General features: G+C 35.3%; 2 pseudogenes; one reads left to right on the top strand and one right to left on the bottom strand.

Annotated features, from left to right (window-relative positions):
- LOC124898578 overlaps window positions 1-3,222 on the top strand; it is a 42,506-nt pseudogene extending 39,284 nt beyond the window's left edge.
- A 1,175-nt stretch (window positions 3,223-4,397) lies between these two features.
- LOC107871979 lies at window positions 4,398-7,307 on the bottom strand (annotated as a pseudogene).
- Window positions 7,308-13,216: the final 5,909 nt, after the last annotated feature.

Genomic DNA, 13,216 nt, shown 5'->3' on the forward strand with positions numbered 1-13,216 from the left:
TTTATACACTTTTAAAAGTAGAAATTGACTAGAGAACTTGTTGTTAGTGGGTTTGGGGTACTGAAATGGATGTGTTGTTAACAAATTAGAGGCCTAGGGGTGGTCACACTTGTTTCTTCAAGGTGACTTATAAATAAAGTTTGCAAAGTCTGAGGTATATGAGTTCTATATAAATGGGGTTGCTATTGGAGAGATATTTTCTACCACTGTCAGAGGGGTCACTATAAATCTTTATGCTGTTAACATTTCTAGAATTCTAAACATTCCTTTGGGTGATTGGGGTCACTATGTCAAGTTCACTTGGCCTCCACTTGACAATATGGCATCTGCCCTTGATATTTCTCGAAAGCTTTCTAGAAATCCTTAACTAGTCAATAATTGTAGGATTCTCAAGACAGAGATGTCTCCTCTTTATCACCTCTGCTTTGATGTTATTCATAAGATGATCAATCCTAGAAAGGAAAGAAGGACTGTGGTAAATTTTCTTGATCTTACTCTCATGGAGTTATTTGATACTATGGTGCAAATTGATGTGCCTAGGATTATTCTATAGCACATGCAAGGGTTCTTCTCAAAGATGTGAGTGGTCATGCTCTCCCATATGAATCTTGGCTCACTCCTATATTTGAAGAGTTTAGGCTACCTGTCCAAGTGTAGTCTTTGCAGACCACCAAAGATGTTAAAAGGACTATGAACTATATGGAACTACCTATTTTAATGAGGGGTACTGATAATCCTATGCAGTGTTTGAGAAATGTTCTTGCTGCTAAAATTGCTGAGTTGGAGGCTGCTCAAGAAGAACTGAAGGCTTCTCAAGCTGAACTGGAGGCTGCTCAAGCAACACATAATGCTTAAAAACTAGCACTTCAAGCTCAGATTACCTTTCTTCAAGCTACTATTGAGAGTGAAAGATCTACCAATGCTGAAATCGTACAAATATTAACTACCCTAATTTCCTCTGTTTCCTCTCCTTAGTTTCCTTCTTAGTACCTAGGATTGCCCTTGTTTTTGCCTTTTTCTTCTTTATTAGTTTTTGGTACTCTTAATTATATCTTGCTTCTGAATGAAATAGATTTAATTGTTTCTTGTGTTTTTCTCCTGTTCTACTTAATGCATGATGGTATTTTTCTCTAAATTTTGATTGTCTTAGTGATAGCCCCAATGGCCATGGATGATTAAACAGTATATTTATGACTTTAGTCCTTGCTTTTCGATGATGTCAAAAGGGGGAAGAATAGATTATGCAATATTTATAACTTATATGGCTAACCAGTTTCATTCTAGTATCCTTGCTTTTAAATCCTTTATTGAGTATGTCAGGAGTTTAAGGAGAATGTTGTCTCGTTGTGATGTTATGAAACATGTAATTGGTTTTTCATCAACATAAATGGGGAATTTGTTAGAGATATGAAGTTTTGATGATTGACGTATGTGAATGAAACATGTTATTCATACTATTCCTTACATGTGAAGAACAAAGAAGTGGTTACAAGGTTGATGATAAAATAATTCATGAAGTCAGGAATGGATAAGCAAATAAATTCAGATATGTTTTCAACATGTATAATGTGCAGAAAAGAGGTCGAGAGGAAGATAAACACAACACTTAAAGATTGAGTAAATAAAAGAATCCTATCCAGAGTAGGAGACACAATGCAACACGGAGTGTAACTACCTGATAGAGTCCTATTGAAGAAAGTAGATTAAATCATCTTTAGGACTTCATCAGCGTTAGCTTAAATAGAAAAAACTATCTCAAAGAGTTTCACTCAAGCACTAATAAGAAAAGCATCAATCAACAAATTCGATCACTAGCTTGAAGAAAAACCCGTTCCTTTACTTAGAGAGTCGTAGACTTTGTATAATAGGTTAGTTCTTTGAGTTGTAATAAGCTTTAATTCTAGTCTCAATAGAATATAAACTGAGTTAGGAGTTTTGTCTTCAAGTTAGGGAGCTCGAAGACTTGGGAACACTTATCTTGGGAAGATTTGTGTTATTGTAGAAATAGGAGTTAGAGTTTAATTTCTAGTTTACAATAGTCTTGTAATTTGTTGATTGTTGAGGCTCAAGATTTTTAGTGACGTTGAGTTTAAATCCTGTAGAGGTACAGGTTGTGATTTCTTACACCTTTCTTGAGTCGGGTGTTTTCCACGTAAAAATACTGTCTTCTTATTTACTCTACATAAGTAAACCACGTTAGCTTACTTGTTCCACTGATAGGCATTAAATAAAGTAAAACAGTAAAATCAATAGGGTACGCACTCTAACACTACAAAGTTTGTTCAGCGCTAATTTTTATTTTTTTAGCAGTGACCCTAAGAAATATTTATTAGATCAACTCACTTAAAAGAAAGAAATCAAGAATTGGTAAAACTATATTTAATATCCTTTATTGACAAAGGGGATCCTTGGAGTAACTGATAAAGTTGTTATCATGTGATCAGGAGGTAACTGTTTCAAGCCATGGAAATAGCCTCTTGTAGAAATGTAAGATGAGGTTGCGTAATAGACCTTTATGGTCCGATCCGGCTCTTCCCGAATCCCGCACGTAACAAGAACTTTAGTGCATCGGGTTGCCCTTTAATATCTTTCCATTGACAACTTATAATATATACCTCACAATAACATACAATATTACACTAATAATAATTTTACTAAATTCTACATTGTCATCGTATATGACTTAGATCCTTTTTTTCCTTTGTCAAACAGGTTTTATTTGTATGCTTTATACTTAGCACCATGACTTATGGATCAATGGAAACTATGGGGTACTTAATGTATGGACAAAATTTGATGTCACAAATAACATTAAATCTCCCTACCGGAAAAATTAGTTTGAAAATCGCGACATAAACTATAATCATCAGTCCAATAACAAAGTACGCTCTTGCCGTCTCTCCTATTGCAACAACCATTGAAGATAAATTACCTTTATGACAGAGTAAATTTATTGTGAGCTATTTCATCAGAGCATTTTTGGTCATTAGTATCGTCATCATGGCGTTAGTCGTTCCATTTTTTTGATATGTCATGACATTTAAAGACACACTTTTGGGTGTCACTGTGTCTATATTGTTACCATGCCTCTGCTACCTCAAGATTGTCAAGAAGTCCTCATATCTGGAAGTTGTGTTTATTGGGGTGACTTTAGTTTTTGTTTCTTCTGTTACAATATCTGAAACTTTGATTTCTTTGAAAAACATCATCAGTCATGTCTAGGTGTGACAATTGATTGATTTGGACAGATCAAAATGGACTTAATCAACAAAAGTCCTTGCCCAATCTTGTCTAAAGTTTGTTTGGACTAAAGTGAATTGAGTCAAGATGAGCTAAATAATGGGTTGTAGCTCAACCTGCCAAGCTTGACTCAACTTTTCTTATTTCTTTTTGAAATTATCAATAAACATTATCAAGAAAATATTACCAAACCAGTCAAATGTTGTGTGCACAAATTCAAGTCAGTTTGCATAACATCTATATCTAAGATGTGTGTATAATAATTATACGCCTATAGCGGGTAAAGTCTAGAGACTTCACCGTTATAGTGGGTAAAGTTCAGTTACTTTAATGTGGCAATCAATAGTCTTGTGACTTTACTGTAATACTCTCTCCGTTTCATTTTAGTTAATCCTCTTTTTAAAAATATTTGTTTCAATTTAGTTGCCCCTTTGATGAAATCAAGATGATTTTATCATGTTCTTCGAATACTATCCTTGACATTAAATGACTAAACAAAGTATATTTATTCAAATTTATATTTTCAAGGCATAATTAATAAGGCTAATTTGGTAAAATAAACACTTAATTAATATTTTTCTTAATGGGTGTGCAAGCCCATAGGGGCCGACTAATTCAAAACGGAGGGAGTAATAGGAATCATTCAACGACCATATTTGAATCTTGATCCCTTTCATGGGTTCTGACATAAAAAAACAAAGATATGTTGCATTTAGTGGATATTCAAAAGAATTGATGTTTTGTGCATCGACAGTGTAAAAAATTCAAAAATAGTCTAGTCTTGTTGAGACTAAAATTGTTATATCCCATGTCAATTGCAATGTATGTGAGGCAAAAGGAGCACATACCTCATGGAGGTATAAACTGTTTCTGAAACACCCCTGACTCAGGTAACACATATCAACAAATATACATAAGAAAGGAAGACAACAAATACTAGAGGGTACATTACAAAGTTATCAGAAAAATAGAACTATAACAGCAGCAAAATAAAGTGATAATCAAAGAACAAAAAACAATCCATCAAATAAAGTGAAAACCAAAGCACAAAAAACAATCCATCAATGATCAGCATTCCAATTCGATCATGCATCAATTTCTATTTAATAAAAAAAATCTGCTTAAACGGAAGATCAGATAGGATAAACAGTGTTTAATCACAAGGGAAATGAACTGAAACAGCTTGAAGAAGGTACACGTGTGACGATAGATCCAACATTCTGAAGCCTCAACAGGTAGAGCTGACAGGTAGTGAGCCCTCTCAGCTCCATTTTCTTCAAGATCAAAGGGAAACCATGTGTATATTCACTAAATGAATCCCAAGAAACATGTAGACGAAGTTCTTTGAGTTTATTAAGGACATATAATCTTGGAAAACAAATCTTCTCTGCTGAACAATCTGATAGATGTTTGATCCTAAATTTAAGGATTTGAAGATTAGGAAACCTGTTGAAAATATCCTTTACGTCTTTTAAACCGCGAAGGTGGAGATGATAAAATATTTTCAAGTTCTGTAGCTTTTAGTCCTCATCTAACATTGTTGGTTTGTTAATGTAGTGATCAAAAAGAGAACAACAATTTATGCGCACATTTTGTAGCTTAGAAAGAGTCCAAATAACAGGTGACAGTACCATGCATGATCTCTCCAGGCTATCCAACACTAGAGTTTCTAGATTCCAGAGGTTTGAAAGTGATGGAGGGAGATCTTTTGCCTCTGTCAGAATGTTTAAGCACTTCAAATGAACAAGCATGCCTATTTTATTCAGCAAAGAATCTGGCAAAGTTATATCCGGCAGCTCTAACCTTTTAAGAAGCCTCAAGTGTCTTAGGTTACACTTGTAGGAAAGATAAAGTCCATCATGATCGTCTATGTATACCGTCAAAGACAGGAGGCGTTTGACATAAGGATTATCCCTTTTTGCATTAAGCAAGAAAAAGTTTACATCTAAATGAGGGAAATGCTGATCATAATGAGCAGTCATTCCACGTGGCATCAGATCTGAAGGAGATGATGACAGACCACTTGGACTTATCAAGTCAAACAGCTTTTCCTTTCTGGCTTTTCTCAAACAAAAATCCTGCACAAGATCATGAATTTGGCAACACGGGTATGCATCTCTCTCATTGGAAACTACTATCAAACTACTGCTAATTAACTCATCCACATAAACCTTCACCTCAGACTGTTCCATCGGTGCTTCGGCACTCCACAAATATTCCAAATCAGATATTGCAATGTATTTGTCCTTTGGATAGCTTGCAAGGTAAATCAGGCACAGCTTAAGGTGATCGGATAAATGGTCATAACTTAATTGTATAATCTTTATCACCTCCTCTTCATCCTTAAAAATAAAAGAACTCAAATTATTGAGAACTTCAAGCCATAATGCCTCTTTCTTTTCCATCCTTGAAATGACTCCGCCGATCAGATCAAGCACCAAAGGAAGCCCATCACACTTTTGGGCTATTTTTTCTCCAACATCCAATAGTTTATCAGGGCAATGTTCTTCTCCGGATACCTTTTTCTCTAATAACTCCCAACTTTATTCTGGTCTTAGCAATCGAAGATCAAGAGGATCACTGTGGCATTTTGCATGCTTAGCCACTTCCTTTTTTGACTTGTTAAAAGAACTCTGCTTCCTTTCTGAAATTCAGATGGAAAAGGCCTTGTTAGCTCATCCCATGTTGCAGCATCCCACAAGTCATCCAATATAATCAGGTACCTCTTTCCAAAAAGTTGTTTCCATATATTATCAGCAATGTTGTCGTCTATGCCATCCTCACTGAATTTTTATTTCGAACCAATAACTTGATTGAAAATTTTCTCCAACTTTTTCTCATTACGTTCCTGGTCAACTGTGCACCAAGCACAAACGTAGAAATGACCAACTATAGACTTATCATTATATACTATGTAAGCTAAAGTAGATTTTTGAATCCCTGGTATACCAACTATGGAAATTATATCTACCTCAGCTGATCCGCTGGTGAGCTTCATAACTATCAACAGAGGCGGAGCCAGTATTTCAAGTAAGGGGGTTCAATATTGAAAGAAAACTAAGTTGAAGGGGTTTCAACACCTACTATAACCACATAAAAAATAATTTTAATAATTTATAAATAGTATATTTTTCCATCAAAGGGGTTTAGATGAACCCCCTAAAGAGGGCTGGCTCCGCCTCTGACTATCAACTCCTTCTCCTCCTCAAAACCTACAATTATTTTACCAGTTCTTGATGGCTTGCTTTTAACTGGTTTGTTAGGAGAGTTTGCAAAAATGATATTCGTGTTCTTTGAGATCTTCTGTTGTACCTCTTTTTTGACAAGTTTGATCTTTTCTATGGTATCAGGAAGTACGAAGATTAGCTGCAAGAAACCATTATCTCTGACAATAATAGAGTTAATGGCATGTTCCGCTGCATATGCCATATCTAGAACACAAGCCCAAAGATCTCTATTCAATTCTTACTCAACTTTCCCAAAGAATGATCGTACGAGTTCTAGGTCTTCTTTCACCCACCCAATTTTTTATTTTATCAAAGCAACTGAAGAGGAATTGGAATTGAGCAAGTCTGTTAAGTTTTTGAGTAGAAATTTCATGAATAGTAGTGGTCCATACTCGTGGGGAAGCATAACTGAGATGAATCTGCAAAGCCTTTCAAGAAAACATTCCTGAGATCTTTCTTCAGGATTTCAATATTTTCCAGCAAGTTTAGACTTGCACTGCTTGTTTCATTCATATTCTCTTGATTCCTTGTGCTCTCTTCTAAATTGCAAAAAAGAACGAATACCTCCTTGGTAAGTGCTTCAACACGTGCCATGAGATCAAACAATTTGTCATGGCGAATAACGTCCTTGGGCACATCAGTAAGAATAATCAATGAAAACTCTATCATGACATGAATGTTGCATGTTGAAGTACTACGAGTAACAGCATTAACCATATGCTATTGTAGATGAATCAGAGATTCTCTAAGAATGTCTGGAGAGGCTTCTAAGAGCTTCTTAATGAAGCGTCCCACTTTTGCCGACTTTGAAGCTTTCAAATTTGTAGAACATATGTGCATAATCTCCAGTTTAATAGGAATAACAGCCACAAGCAGATTAGCTAGCTTGGAATTAACTTGAGAGACATCTGATTCATCAAGTTGATTATCCAAAAGAGTAAAACAAAAGTTTACTACTCTAGAAGACATAAGTTGAAGCTGAGGTAAGGCATTCAATTGTCTCATACTTAATGCAACCATTTACTTTCAACTCATGGCAATCTCTTAAATTGCCAAATACATTCTGAAGAAGCTCATATTGTCATTGATGGGATAAGCAACTCAGAGCAATAGTTGGGTAGATATTGGAGATACATGAGGACCGCATCAAAAAGCTCAACCAAATGATCCTCGGTTATGATCACATTTGATTCAGCATAACTATGTGAGCTAGTATAACTTTTAACATTTTCCAGGAGGTAAGGAACTTCATGATACTTTAATTTAAGCAGCATGTCTTCTCCATTCTGATGAACAAGTGATTGAACCAGATCATGAATCTTATTTGATATGCAAGACATGATATCGCCATTGCAACCTTCAGAAAACAAATAATAAGGATGACAAAACACAGATACAAATATGTCAGCTCCAACGCCAACTCTTCAATTTGATCCATGTCAAGAGAAAGTTGAACACGCCCATTATTTAATGTCTCTATGAAATCTAGAAGATTGACAATGTACTTGTGAAGTTCAACAGATGACACCTGCCGTAAGACCAAATGTTGTTTAAAACTGTCAATGCCACATATTTCCCAACAAAGACAACATATCTAGTATAAACCCATAGGTGGTATGTGGGAGGTAGAGAGGCTCTTTCTCAAAGACCCTTGTCTCAAATAACGCAATGACACATATTTACCATGATAAATTTTACTCTAAATTACAACAAGCAGCTAACACAAGTATAGAGGACTTTCTCCAGCATAGATAAGCTAAATGTTTGTCCTGTTACAGATTAAATCATAAAGCAAGCATGTCAATAAAGAATTACTGCTGATCTGTTCATCCACATAGCCAGTGTAATCTCACTGGTCGAGTCTACGGAAGGTAGGACGTACGTAAGTCAGACCTTACCCTATCTTTATGAGGCAGTGTCCGGTAGACCCTTGGTTCATAGTTACTTTTTTTTTCTTTAATTATAAACTTATGTTAACTTCATCTACGTGAACTTACTACTACTCAGTATATGATGATTCTGTTGGGATATATACTAGTAACCATGTTTTTAGATATAGTATTTAATACAAAACAATTATATATTCAATTTAATAATGTTCTAAATAGATCATGTATTCGTCTATGTGTATAGAGTTTAGTTTATATATAGAAAACTATCAATCTTATAAGTTACAAAGATTTTATATTCAATCTAAGCTACATAAAGCAACAAACATACTTTCACAATTAATTATGTGAACCCAAAAACAAAAAAGAAAATATATTTTTACATACCAATGAGTTGTTTGGTTCCCCTTTCTCTATTTGTCCTTATTTTCTTTTCCTCTTTCCATTTCTTTCCAAAGTAGTTTTTTCTTCCCTTCTTTTTAACTTCTCAAGAGAAACAATTTACATCAAACTAAAATCAAAAGAAGAATTTCTTATAAGTCTTTGACTTGTTAAAAAAAAGAAAAATGAGTAAAGCTGTAAAGATGTAAAGCTGTTAAAGATAAGCCCACTAATAATAATGAGTAAAGCATATAGTGCCCCGCACATGAAATTTGTTATAACACACTCCAACTTCATCGGCTCTTTACCCTTGAACTAAATTTTAACGCATTTTGTCATTTTTTTTAGCTAACGTAACACTTTTGACGCGAGCCTTATTTTATATAATAAAGGTGTCATGTCAGCACAAAATAGTGATAAAAAGATGTTAAAATTGAGTTCAGGAGGATACTAAAATCCCTATGAAATTGGAGTGTATCGAAGCAACTTTGATCATAGTTCAAAGAGATACTAGATGCTTATCTCAATAATAATTAGACATTGAGAAATGCACAATATAAAAAGACAATTCACAAGACTACTTTAGACTAATAGTCATCTTATACATTTTTGTTTTAGTCTAATGGTGAAAAAATTATAAGATTAGATGCTCTGCAACTGTTCCAAAAAGTCATTTGCACACAAATATTTTACGATAATTTTTCCATAAAGTATTTAATTGGCTTTTGATATGCCATTGACGTGCCAACACGTTTAAAATACTGCTTGCACTAAGATTAGATATGAATTTTGAGGGTGGTTCTAATATCATATCAAACAAGAATAGGGGATAAGAAATTGTCCATAAAGTATTATTATGTAAATAACTTTAAAGCAGCTACAGAAGGGTAACTTAAGCCTTTCCCTTTAATAAATGGACATAATTTGTGAAATCTGGTTTATAAATAATTAACAATGTACTCATTACTTTTCCTAATGCAATTAAAATTTAATTGTCAGTTAAGGATCAAGTTAGTATTTGAAAATTCGTTATTTATGTATTATGCTTATAATAATGGTAGCCAGTATTTGAAAATGACAACTTGGGAATGAAGGAAGAGGGAACATAATTGTGTCAATTTTCTGTAGAATGCCTATCAATGGTAAGAGTCTTGTCATTAAATAGAAAGTATTCAAAGATTACATACCTAAAGATTCATCTTCCTATCCCTAAAGATCAGTTTTTCTATTCCTCTAAATCCGCTATTCTATCTACCAAATTTGCTCTGCAAAAATCACTATTACTCTTTGTTAGAGTTGTGACCCAAATTTTGTTGATCCAGCCTAGAAAGTTTCGCAGTGCAGCCCATGTTTGTGATTTTCAATTGGGCCTGTGGTGGTAGTGTAGGGATTGGGCCGATAGGCCCATGGACCTTTATGTTTTTGGGGCCTAGGACTTTTTTGTATGCACATATTATATAAGTGCATTTAGTGGGTTGTTTTGGGGTATCCAGAAAATACACATTCTCCACATTGTACTCCTCTCCTTTCATTATAGTGAAACATCCCCTGCCTCTGCTCGTGGGTTTTCCTGCAAGGGTTTCCACGTAAATTTGTGTGTTCTTATTTTTCTTTCTTTTTGTGGTTTGCTTTATTTCTGCTCGATAACTAACAAACTGGTATCAAAGCCTGTTCGATTGTTTTCTCGGGGATGGCAACCATGAAGTATGATATTTCGCTGTTGGAACACAACACCAAATTTTTGTTATGGCAGGTTAAAATTCGAGCCGTGCTCGCACAGATGGATTTGGATGATGCTTTATTAGGGTTTGAGAAGATGCTCTCATCATGGACGGATGAGTACAAACGACGTAAGGATCGGAAGGATCTATCTCAGATCCACCTTTATTTATCTAATCAGATTCTATAGGATGTTTTGAAGGAGACCAAAACGCTGCGTTGTGGTTGAAACTGGAATCGTTATGTATGATGAAGAGCCTAACAAGTAAGTTGCATCTCAAGCAACGACTTTATTCCCATCGCATGTCTGAGGGTGTGTCCTTGGAGGATCACCTATCTATATTTAAGGAAATCATCTCTGATTTAGCGACTCTGGAGGTTAAGTACGATGAGAAAGATTTAGGGTTGATTTTGTTGTGTTCGCTGCCTGTATCATACATGACCTTTAGGGATACGATTTTATATAGTCGTAATACCCTAACGATTGATGAAGTCTATAATGCATTATTTTCTAAGGAAAAGATAAAATATTTTGTGAATAGGTTGGAGACTCAAGGAGATGGTGTCATTATTCGTGGAGGAAGGACTCATAAGAGGAATTTTGGGGGTGATGACAAGAATATATCAAAATCCAGAAACAAAAATAAAACCTGTAATTACTACAAGAAGAAGGGTTATATCAAATCTGAGTGTTGGAAGCTATAGAATAGAGAGAAAACAGAAGCTCCAAAATTGAAGAGAAACCAACCAGAGAAGTCTGGTGAAACCAGTTTTATGAAAGATGGCGGTAGTGATGGAGAAGTCTTGGTAGTTTCTGATGATAACTCCAAATCCTATGAGGATTGGATTCTTGATTCAGCTTGCACGTTTCATATATGTCGTAATTGAGATTGGTTTATAACATATGAAACAGTCTCTAAAGGTAATGTGTTCATGGGAAATAACACACCTTGTAAGATAGTTGGTATTGGAACAATCAGGATCAAGATATTTGATGGGGTTATAAGGACACTTAGTGATATGTGGTATGTCCTAGACCTGAAGAGAAATCTTATTTCCTTGAGTACCCTTGATTCGAACGGTTATAGATACACTGGTGAAGGTGGAGTCCTGAAGGTTATTAAAGATGCTCTTGTTGTGATGAAGGGATAAAGAAAGTTTGTTAATTTGTATGTCCTGCAAGGCTCTACTGTTATAGGTGATACAGCTATTTCTACCTCCTCTCTATCAAAAAGTGATATTATTAAACTTTGCATATGCGCCTGGGGCATATGAGTGAAAACGAGATGGCTGAACTAAGCAGGAGAGGACTTCTTGATGGGCAGAGTATTAACAAACTGGAGTTCTATGAGCATTGCATTTTTAGGAAGCAGAAGAGATTCAGATTCACTAAAGGCATCTACTCAACTAAAGGCATACTTGATTACATTCATTCTAATCTCTGGGGTCCTTCTAGAGTACCTTCTAGAGGAGGTGCAAATTATTTGTTGATTATTATTGATGACTATTCCAGAAAAGTTTGGGTATTCTTCCTGAAGTAAAAGAATGTGTGTTGCCTACTTTCAATGAGTGGAAGATTATGATTGAAAAGCAAACAGGGAAGCAGGTAAAATGTCTTTAGACTGATAATGGTTTAGAGTTTTACTCTAATGAATTTAATGCTCTGTGCAAGTCAGAAGGAATTGTGATGCACTTGACAGTTAGTCATACTCCACAGCGAAATGATGTGGCTGAATGAATGAATAGGACTATAATAGAGAAGGTGTTTTGTATACTCTCTAATGCTGGTTTACCCAAGTTTTATTGGGCCAAAGTTTCTTCCATAGCTTGTCTTCTTATTAACCGATCTCCCTCAGTTGCGATTGATAAAAGATTCTATAAGAGGAATGGTTTGGTACTCCTGCTAGTTATTCTGATTTGAGGATATTTAGATGTCCTATGTATTCTCACGTTGATAATGGAAAGTTGGAACCTAGATCTGTCAAGTGCTTATTTATGGGTTATAAGCCTGGTGTTAAAGGTTATAAAGCTCTAGTGTTCAGAAAGCAGAAAAGTTATAATTAGTAGGGATGTTGTGTTTGATAAAACTACCATGCTTTGGGCTCCCTCCTAATCTAGTGCTTCGCCCACAGATGAGCATAGTGACATGAATCGGCAAAAGTCACTCACCCATATTGAATTGCAAATTGAAGCAGAGTCTACACCAGTGCCTACTTCTCAGTTTAGCCCGGAGATATAGAGCGATACTATTTCTTCTTCACCACCAGTGACGGTATAATATTCTATTGCTAAAGACAGGCCTAGAAGAGATATTAGACCTCCTCAGAAGTATGCTAAAGATTATTTGGTTTCTTATGCATTGAATATAGTAGAAGGTATTGATTCTGGTGAGGAACCTTCTTCTCACTCAGAGGCAGTTAGTTGTGATGACTTTGGATGATGGATTGCTATGCAGGAGGAGATGGAATGACTTCATAAGAATGGCACATGGGATTTGTTGAGATTGCCTAAAGATAAGAAAGTTGTCCATTGCAAGTGGGTATTCAAAAAGAAAGAAAGAACATTAAGATTTGAAGATGCTAGGTACAAAGAAAGACTAGTTGCTAAAGGTTATAGTCAGGTTCCAGTTGTTGACTTCACAAATGTATTTTCTCCAGTTGTAAAGAACAGTTCAATTCGAGCCTTGCTTTGTATTATCGCCATGCATGTTCTTGAGCTTGAGAAGTTGGATGTCAAAACTGTATTCTTACATGGATAACT

The sequence above is a fragment of the Capsicum annuum genome, chromosome 5 (genome assembly GCF_002878395.1).
Source record: "Capsicum annuum cultivar UCD-10X-F1 chromosome 5, UCD10Xv1.1, whole genome shotgun sequence".
Taxonomy (NCBI): Eukaryota; Viridiplantae; Streptophyta; class Magnoliopsida; order Solanales; family Solanaceae; genus Capsicum; species Capsicum annuum.